We start from the raw sequence: 9,046 nt of genomic DNA, 5'->3' as shown, positions 1-9,046 counted from the left end.
ATGGCCAGGTCAAAAAGGAAGAGTACAGTCTAGAAGCTCCAAACTGTAGAATCAGTGTCAGGAAAACAAAAGAATCAGTATTCCAGCTGCTCAATTAAGAAAACAAATAATAACAATGAAAAAGCTTCTATTTTGGTTTAGACTTTTCTGACCAAAGAATGTGTGTTCCACAAGATCAAGCAGTTGTGAAAGCCAGGACAAGGAGACAAATGTAAAGCTTGAGACGGATGGAAAAGGGGTTGGGGAATACCTCTCTGAATTAGTTTAAATCTCCAGGACCAGATGAATTGCATCCTGGGGTACCAGAACAACTAGCAGATGGTCTTGCCAAACTCCTATACATGATCTTTCAGAAATCCTGGAGAACAATTGACTGGAGGAGAATAAGCCTTTCCCCTCTCTTCAAAGAGGGGAAAGGAAGGTCCAGCAACCTATCTATCTGGCTTTGATACAAGGGAAGATTCTAGAGTGGCTCATAAAGAGATCAGGTGCTTATAAACACCTAAAAAACAGTGTGATGATAACTAGAAGTCAACAAGCATTTGTCAAGAATAAATCTTGCAGGGTCACCTTATCTCACTTTTAAATCAAGTAACTTCCTTAACAGATTGTGGGAATACTATAGATAAAATATACTTTGACTTCAGCAAGGCACTTCACAAAGTATCCCATGATATGGTAATTAATAAGCTAATGAAGTGTGACTGGCATGCCAATTAGATGGATACATAGCTAGCTTGAATATCCTCCTGAAAGAGTTTTAATCAATAGTCTCTCCTCAAACTAGAGAAAAGTTTCAAGTGGGATGCCACAAGAATCAATACCGAGTCCTCTATTCTGCAGTATTTAATGATTGGGGTAAAGAGGTGGAAGGAATGCTTATCAGATTCACAGAAGATACAAAGTTGGGTGGGACAGCTAAGACTCTAAAAACATGAAAACCTTGATGCTAATAGGTGGAAGAAATGGCCAGAAAGTAGATGAATTAAATTCAACAGGAATAAGTGCAAATCTGTTCATCAGGAAACAAAAAGAAATAGGAATAAGACCAGGGATTCCTTTATCAATAATGGTACTTGTGAAAAAGATCTTGGAATAGTAGTTGATTGCAAACTGAGTATGAGCCAGCAGTGTACGGCTGCAAAAAAAGGCAAATAGAATTTTAGTCTGCACCAACCCATGTATTATTCCCAAAACAAAGGAAAAAAGTCCATTCTGTTCTGCTTTGGACAGACTGTTCCTCTAGTAATGTAAATCACCCAGAGTTAAAGCAGTGAGATGGATGGCTATATAAATTTAATAAATAAATAAAGTTTAACAGTGCAACCAATTGCCCTTTGAGGTGCAATTGCCCCTTCCATGCATGCATTGAACCAGAGGCTAGACAGCCATCTGTGTAAGGCAGTGTTTCTCAGCCTCAGCAACTTTAAGATGTGGCTGGGGAATTCTGGGAGTTGAAGTTCATACATCTTCAAGCTGCTGAGGTCAAGAAACACTGGTCTAAGGTGCTTCAGTTTTGATTCCTCTGCTGACCAGGGGGTTGGACTGTAAAGCAGGCCTGCACAACATACAGACCGCAGACCGCCAAGCAACCTTGTGCACCTCGCTGGCATTTTTCAAAACTTCAATAAATCCACTGCTGCCGAATGTCAAACCACCAGGAAGGATCTGCCACCACTACAGTACCTCAAAAGACATGCTGCTGAGCGCCTACAATGCCTCACCAATGCCACCAGTGCCAGTGCTGCCTCTGCACTGCTGGTCACCGAACAGCTGATCAACATGCCAGGTATTCCTTTGTGTCCCACAATTCTTTTTATCAATGTGGCCCTTTCCCCTCTAGAAATTGTGCAGGCCTGGACTGGAGGGTCCCTTTCAACCCTATTATTTATGCTTCCATATCCTAATTATGAACTTTTTAAGGCAGGGCCATATATCTACAGCAAAAGCCTGGACAACCATTAGATGGCAGGAAAGAGATAATGGAACTCCTAAATTTGCTGCCACCTAGTGGCCACTAGATTTTTGCAACCCAGAGATAATGAACCCTAATTAATTCACAGTTAAAAATTCTGCTCTGCCCTTTTAATACAATTTTAAAGTCTTTTTAAAACAGACAAAATGAAGAGGAAAATAGCTGTTGAAATGTTTTAGATGTGAATCTGCTTATTTGGAAACCTGGAAATGCTTACCTCTACTTTAGTGCGATAGGGCTTTTAGCATACATATTTGAATATTCACATGGTGTATAAGCGTTAGCCATTATGAATTTTACCATCATACACATCTTGAAGTATAAGACTAGTGCTGTAATTCTGTGTAAACAAACTTAACTGGGATTCATCAGACTGAACACACTGAAATGTACTGTTGAATAAATACATAAAGGATTGCCTGTACATGTAGAAGATGGAATACATTATTTCTGTAAATATTTCATATGCCCTCCCTATTGCCAATAAATATGGTGGCAGAGAATGTGAATAATTATGTTAAAAGCTGAAGAAAATGTGAGGCATAAATACTTGAAAACATTAACTCAGATCCATAGCTTCTGGTATGTCTATAGATGCTCCTTTACCTCAAAGGAAGCAGCAGCTTGGTACGCAAATCAATTTGTGCCTTGGAATTGCTCCATCCATTAAGAATAAGAAGCCCTTGTCTGGCGAGTGAGCGTGGGGTGTAGATTCTTGCACCTGCAAGGGGCTGCGATATCAAGATGATTATCTGGGCAAAACACTGGGATCTCATAATAGCGCTGCACAAGTTACAAACTGTCTTCTCAATAGAAAGAAATATTGGCTCGGTTCCCAGTCAATCCAATCCGTACAGCACAGACACAGAACAGACCTTTTGTTATGAAAGGCAGAAACTTCAGGCACCTTGCTATAAGTGCCAGAAAGTGAAGCTGTATTTTCAAGGTAATTTAATTCTCATCAGTGGTGTTCTAAATACACTCTTAGCACGATTTATGACCCAATAAAAAATACAGCCTGCCAGGAAGCTGAAAGATAATTCAAAGATTTTCTTACATGATGTGTTTTGTGTTGTACAGTAGGCATCAGACTTCCACCACCTGTTTGGACTTCCTGAACTGCAAGTTCCACTTACCTTGTTTGCTCCAAATGACAGAACTCTCCCCCAATGGACCAGTTTGAGGAAGGCTGAGGTGCACTCACATGCTACATATAATTCCTTGAGATCCTGCTTCTGCCCTGTGCAGTGAAATAAAACACCTGCATTAATCATAAAAGCATCCACTATGGAACACCCCCAGTCTGTGGTGTTTCCCTAAGGGCCGTTTCACCTCCATCACTTTTCCATGCTGACAATACCAATTTTCAAGGGCAGCATTTCTATAAAGGAAAGAAAAAAATGGCACCACGTGTAAATCACTATAATTGATCTTAGCAAATGCAATGCATCAAGGCTCGCAGTCCTACTGCGTTTAGGATTCCAGGAATGTCACCTTCTTTAACATCCAGTGGAAAAGTGCTGCGTACCCAGAACCAAAACCGGACCGAGCACAGGCCCAAAGCTAACAGCCTTCTCAGGCTGAATCACAAGGGCTTCAGAAAAGCAACTCAAGCGCGCGGCGCGAGAAAAGCTCAACCAACGATAGGCATTTCTTACACTGTACTGTACAGAAGGGGAGGACTAAGTGGGCGGGACAACTCGTTGCTAGGATTCCGAGCTCGAGTACACGATTGGCTGCCAACGCGGCAGCGGAAGACGGGACTGTAGTAGGTGCGGGTGTCGCTCTTTGGCCCCGGAAGTGCTTCCGGGGACCTGGGACACTACACCGGGTTTGAATGAATCGGGCTGATTCATCGCGGCCCGGCGGAGCGGAAGGTGTCGGGTGGGGCGAGGCGAAGTGGGAATTCAACGGCCACAGGTAGGCCGCGTGCCATCCACGCAAGCGCCCGGGAGGTGGGAGCGCGACCGCTGGGCTCTGCTGGTAGGAGAAGGGAGCCGGTCCGGCTCGGTGCAAGAGCTCGGAGGGGTTGTCTCCAGGCGGGGCACGGGCGGCCCCTTTTTGTCGGGTGGCCACTGGTTATTTCCTCCCCCACGCTTGTTCGGGAGTAAGACTTGCTGAGGAGACCGGCACCTTTAAGGTCCCCTTTCAGTAACAACCTGAGAGAATCCCAGGAGCGAGAGGCCTTCCGTGAAAAGACGCCTGCAACTTCACGGGGGTTGCGAGGAAATAAAGTTCAGCTGGACGGAGCTTTTCCCCGAAAGGCGCCTTATCTTGACCTGCGCCCCTGCCTGCCTGTTTGGGGGAACTTCGGTGCAGAGGAATCTCCAGTACGAAGCTGAGCTTCTAAAGTCCTCCTGGCGCGGCTGAGTTAAGAGGCGCCTGGCATAAAACCAGGCTGAGGTTGCCGCTCTGTATCTTAAGGCACTAGCGAGTTTCCTGAATTCATTGGGAGCTAACTTTGAGCGCGCAAGCAGGGTTGCGCTCCCAGCCTCAATACGATTAACGTTGTTTTGAGGTTGGGAAGTCTTCTTATAAGGTTGGGCCCCTTCGAAGCCGGAGTGATGCGATCACTGCAAAAACGGCAGCTGCTCTTGTCTTGTAGCCAAAAAGATCTCTGAGCTCAAGCGGCTTTGGAGTAACTCTTCCGATGTTGAGCAGCTCGGTGCACCTCACTTGACTATGCTGCCTGTTCCTCATGAATTTTTGGAACCCAAAACGAAAACATTCTGGGGGGCCTTCCTGGTCTCATAGCTCCTGCTTGATGAGCAGTTGGTAGCTGTGGCCAGGAAGGCCTTTGCACTGCTTCATCTGGTGTGCCAGTTATGCCCCTTCCTAGATCTGGAGGCCCCTCAGACAGTCACTCACAGCTTGACTACTGCAATGTGCTGTACGTGGGGCAACTCCTGAAGACCGTCCAGAAGCTTCAACTGGTCCAGAATGCAGTGGCATGGGCATGCCTCAATATGCCCATGTAACACTCCTAGTTTGCGAGCTGCACTGGTTGCCAGTTTGTTTCTGGCTGCAATTCAAGGTGTTGATCATTACCTATCAAGTGCTACATTGCATAGGGCCTGGTGAATTTGATTCAGCAGGGTTGGCACACTTCAGGTTCCTTCACTTAATGCCATCAGTTGGGTTCCCAGAAGCATGCCTTCTCTTTCCTGGTGCCTGTTCTCCGAAATTAGCCCCCCCCCCCCAGGTCCAGATGGCCCCACCCTGTAGGAATTTTGAAGAGCCTTGAAAACCTGGCTCTTCAGCTAGGCTTTGGTGAGAGTGATTAAAGGCCCGTTTAGGTGGATTTGTTTTTACTCCTGTCTAGTTTGCTCTTTTATTCCTTGTTCTTGTTTATTATTATATTGTTTTATTCCTTTTAATGTTTACTTGTGAACTACCCAGAGTTGTTGGGAATTGGATGGTCTATAAATTTTAATAATGTTAACATTTGTTTTGTAAATGTTTTGAGGAAATCATAGGCTGGCATAAAAGAAGGCAAAGTTAACTAGCCCCATATTTGTTTCCAGCTTCTACAGGTTCAGTATACAGGTAGTCCTCGAGTTATGATGGCAATTGGGACCAGAATTTCCATTGCAAAGCGATGCAGTCATAAAACTTGGCATCACATGACCACATCGCTTAGCGACAGCATTCCCTGTTACTGTCATTAAGTGAATCCCACCGGTTGTTAGCCGAGGATCCACCCCAATCTAAGCCATTCACAGTTTGGTCCCTCCCAGCCCCAAGCCTTGGTTCTTCCAAGGTAGATGTGGTGGATTCCAGCGCTGCCGCTGGTTCTCAGGGAGAGAACACATTCCAGACAGATAACAGGCTTCGCAGCCTGGACACTGTTGCTGGGAAGGTTAACAGGTTCAAGGTAGCTCCGCCCTAGAACCCTTCTAGGTTATTTCCCATTAGATCAGTTGAGTAGTTTTCATCTGGCAAGATTCTGTCTATATGGCAAGAACAATAAAGAACTAGAGTTGGAGATATTGGTTCAGCATGGTTCTTGGCCTAGTTCCTGACAGTAAGGGACTGCTTCCCCTTCAACTCCCCCAACTGTCTATTCCCCCCCCCCGCCACCTCTCTTTCCTTTTGGCCATCCTGCACCCTGCCTTGCGGGGTGGCAAGCAGCCCGGGAACCACACAGCTCTGAGGCTGCTTGCCGCGCTGCAGCTCAGGGGCTTTTTGGCACACAGTGGCTCTGGGGCTGCAAGAAGCCCCTGAGCCGCAGTGCGGCATGAAGCTGCAGCTGCCCCAGGAAGCCCCAGCCAGACCCAGCACTGTGGTGCAAAGCCGCAGCCTCCCTGGAAAGCCCCAGCCACCCTGCCCTTCGCCGCCCCAGCTGACCTTCGCTGTGTTCTATGTCCTGTTGCTGATGAAGTGTGCCTGGCCTGGTCCTTCACGAGGCAGCTGCTGGCCACACAAGGCTGTCTTGCAAGGAAACTGCCATGCATGACCTTGGGAAGAAAGCAGCTGCCTCGCAAAGGGCCAGGCCAGGTGTTCTTGGGCAGCAGTGGGAGCAAGAAGAGGGCGGCGGAGCACAGGGCAGCAGGGACCATGGAGTGCCGGGGGTCTAAAATACAGAGACGGGGAGATAGGCAAGTGAAGTGAGTTGAAGCACCCCTGTGGTCGTGAATGTGGGCAGACTGCCAAGTGCCCAATTTTTGATCATGTGATCATGGGGGTGCTGCAACAGCCATAATTTGGGGGGCCAGGTGTCAGTACCATTCATTCAGTGCTGCCGTAACTTCAAATGGTTGCTGAACAAATGGTTGTAACACGAGGACTACCTGTAGTACATTTAGCATGTTTTAATAGATAGTATTTTTCACTAGTTATATCTCAGAAGTTATTCTTGCCAAGAAAGCTGTTTGATGCTTTTGGTTTTGTTGCTGTGACAAAAATATTTAGCTCCATTATAATTTCTGTTAATTCTTCTGTGCTTCTGCTATAAAAAGCAGATTTGAATGCAAAAATGCAGGTGCAGCTTTACAGATGTACAGATAGAGTTGAAGGGTTTAAAAACAAGGCATTTCCATTTTCTGTCTTTTTGCATGAAGTATCTTGCCCTGTATGTATACAGGTGGTCTTCGGTCAACAACCATTTGTTCAGCAACTGTTCAAACTTACAACAGCACTGAACGAGTGGTACTTACGATCAGTCCTTAAAAGTTCCAGCTGTCCCAGCACTCCTGCGGTCCCATGATCGCGATCTGGGCACTTGGCAACCAGCTCACACTTATGATGGATACGGCATCCTGCAGTTACGTGATAACCATTTGCAGCCTTCCCTGCCGGCTTCCCACAAGCAAAGTCAATGGGGAAGCCAGCAGGGAAGGTTGCTAGCCACTCCTGTAAGTTGCTCCCACTCGCGCCACTTTTTCTCCCAAGGAGCCCAGCTACAGAGTATGAGATTCCAGGGATCCTGCAACAGCTACCCAACAGCAGCCACCTGCTGGCCTGCTTGCAAGCTGCCTGGGACTTGCGACTTCCTGCCGGCTTCCCCATTGACTTTGCTTGTGGGAAGCTGGTTGGAAGTCATGAGGAGGTCCTTACATAATGACCTGTGATCTTCACTTAATGATGGCAATGGAGACTGCCAGGATTGTTGTCTCTAAGCAATGTGGTCATGTGACACCATGTTTTACGACCTCATGGCTTAGCAATGGAAATTCGGGTCCCAATTGCCATTGTTAAGCAAGGACTACCTATACTTTAATTTTTAAAAACTGACTTACAATTGGCTTTGTTTTAATATACATTCAATTATATATTGTATTAATTTAAGTTTCAGTTACTGTTTGGAGTATGTTTACGTGAAGCTTGTCCCATCTCAGTGATTTAGTACAGGTAAAAAAAGCAGTTCTTCTGTTACTCACATTTGCACAAAACCAAAATGTTTTGTGACATAGTGATTTCTATTTATATATCTGTATAAAGTTCTCTGATTTCAATGTAGTAAACAAAGTACAATGAATTACCTCAGGGTTTTTATTTGCATTTCCTACTATAGCAAGCATGTGTTTTAATTTATCTCTGAACAAACAAGGAGCAAAATTAAGAAATTAAAGAGGGAAGTAAAGCGAAATTTGGCCGCCAAAATTACCTGTCACTAGCTGTCTGTGTCAGATGTATACCTGACTCTGGAGATTATTTTTGAAAAAATACACTTGGAGGTCATTTGTGCAACGTTCTTTCAGAGAACTCAGTCTTGTAGGGTCTGACACAGGAAACTCTACCTAATAAGTGTTAAAGTTAATTGGGAGATTTTAACTGGATGAAGAATGAAAACTGGAAATGTACAATGTAGAAAGCTTAAGATAATTAGGAAGTCCTGCTTGTGGATAGTTCTTGGTGCTCATACTCATCAGCTATTAATTTTTGACAGTTCAACAGCATTATCTGTAAAAGTTTGTCCATGTGGAAATATAAAATGCCTTTCAACATTTAAAACTGTGCAAGCGTTCTAGATAGCTAAGGAAAGTTGATTATCATCCACTGTTTAGAATGGACGCTGATCTACAATTATCTTGGCTGTAGAGATGAATTGCAGAGTCATGTAATAGCCGCCCATCTCACATAAGTGACTCTAGTTCATCTGTATGACCTTCCACTGTAGCCTGCAAATACTCCCAACAGTATTTCTTGGGTTCACATAACTTGGTAAATCATAAACCAAGTTTTACCAACCATAGCAATGGGATTCACATAACATGCTAAGTCAGAACCCAGCAAACAGTCTAAATACACATTCATATTTTTTATGTTTTGCCCCAAGCCATGCTTTGCTTAACCTTAGTTTCCTGAGTGAAGCATATCTGGCTGGCTTCAAACAGCTATTAAGCCAAAATCTTCCACATTACGATGTGCTAGGAGAGAATCCAGCAAATGAGAATCTATATAGAAATGTGGATTGAGTGCTATATCCATTTATGTGTAACTCTTAATTGAATGGAGGACAGAATGCTAACACTTAATGTTTCTTCTGACAACTGTTTTTCCATGTATGGAAACTCAGTCCTAAATTGTCCACAAAACAAATTTCTTAACAGTTTTAATATGCTGATTTTA

General features: G+C 44.7%; 1 protein-coding gene across 2 annotated transcripts in view; it reads left to right on the top strand.

Annotated features, from left to right (window-relative positions):
• The first annotated feature begins 3,767 nt into the window (after window positions 1–3,767).
• PSMD14 (proteasome 26S subunit, non-ATPase 14) overlaps window positions 3,768–9,046 on the top strand; it is a 59,469-nt gene continuing 54,190 nt past the window's right edge. The window contains exons 1-2 of one of the 2 annotated variants that reach the window (XM_063318299.1): window positions 3,768–3,895; window positions 7,770–7,825. The gene's annotated coding sequence lies outside the window, so the exon portion shown is untranslated. The remainder of the gene's footprint in view (window positions 3,896–7,769; window positions 7,826–9,046) is intronic. The other variant, XM_063318300.1, reaches the window with a different exon arrangement.

The sequence above is a fragment of the Candoia aspera genome, chromosome 1 (genome assembly GCF_035149785.1).
Source record: "Candoia aspera isolate rCanAsp1 chromosome 1, rCanAsp1.hap2, whole genome shotgun sequence".
In the NCBI taxonomy this organism is placed as follows: Eukaryota; Metazoa; Chordata; class Lepidosauria; order Squamata; family Boidae; genus Candoia; species Candoia aspera.
The sequence above is the reverse complement of the archived record's forward strand: the minus strand, read 5'-3'. Positions and strand labels throughout refer to the sequence as shown.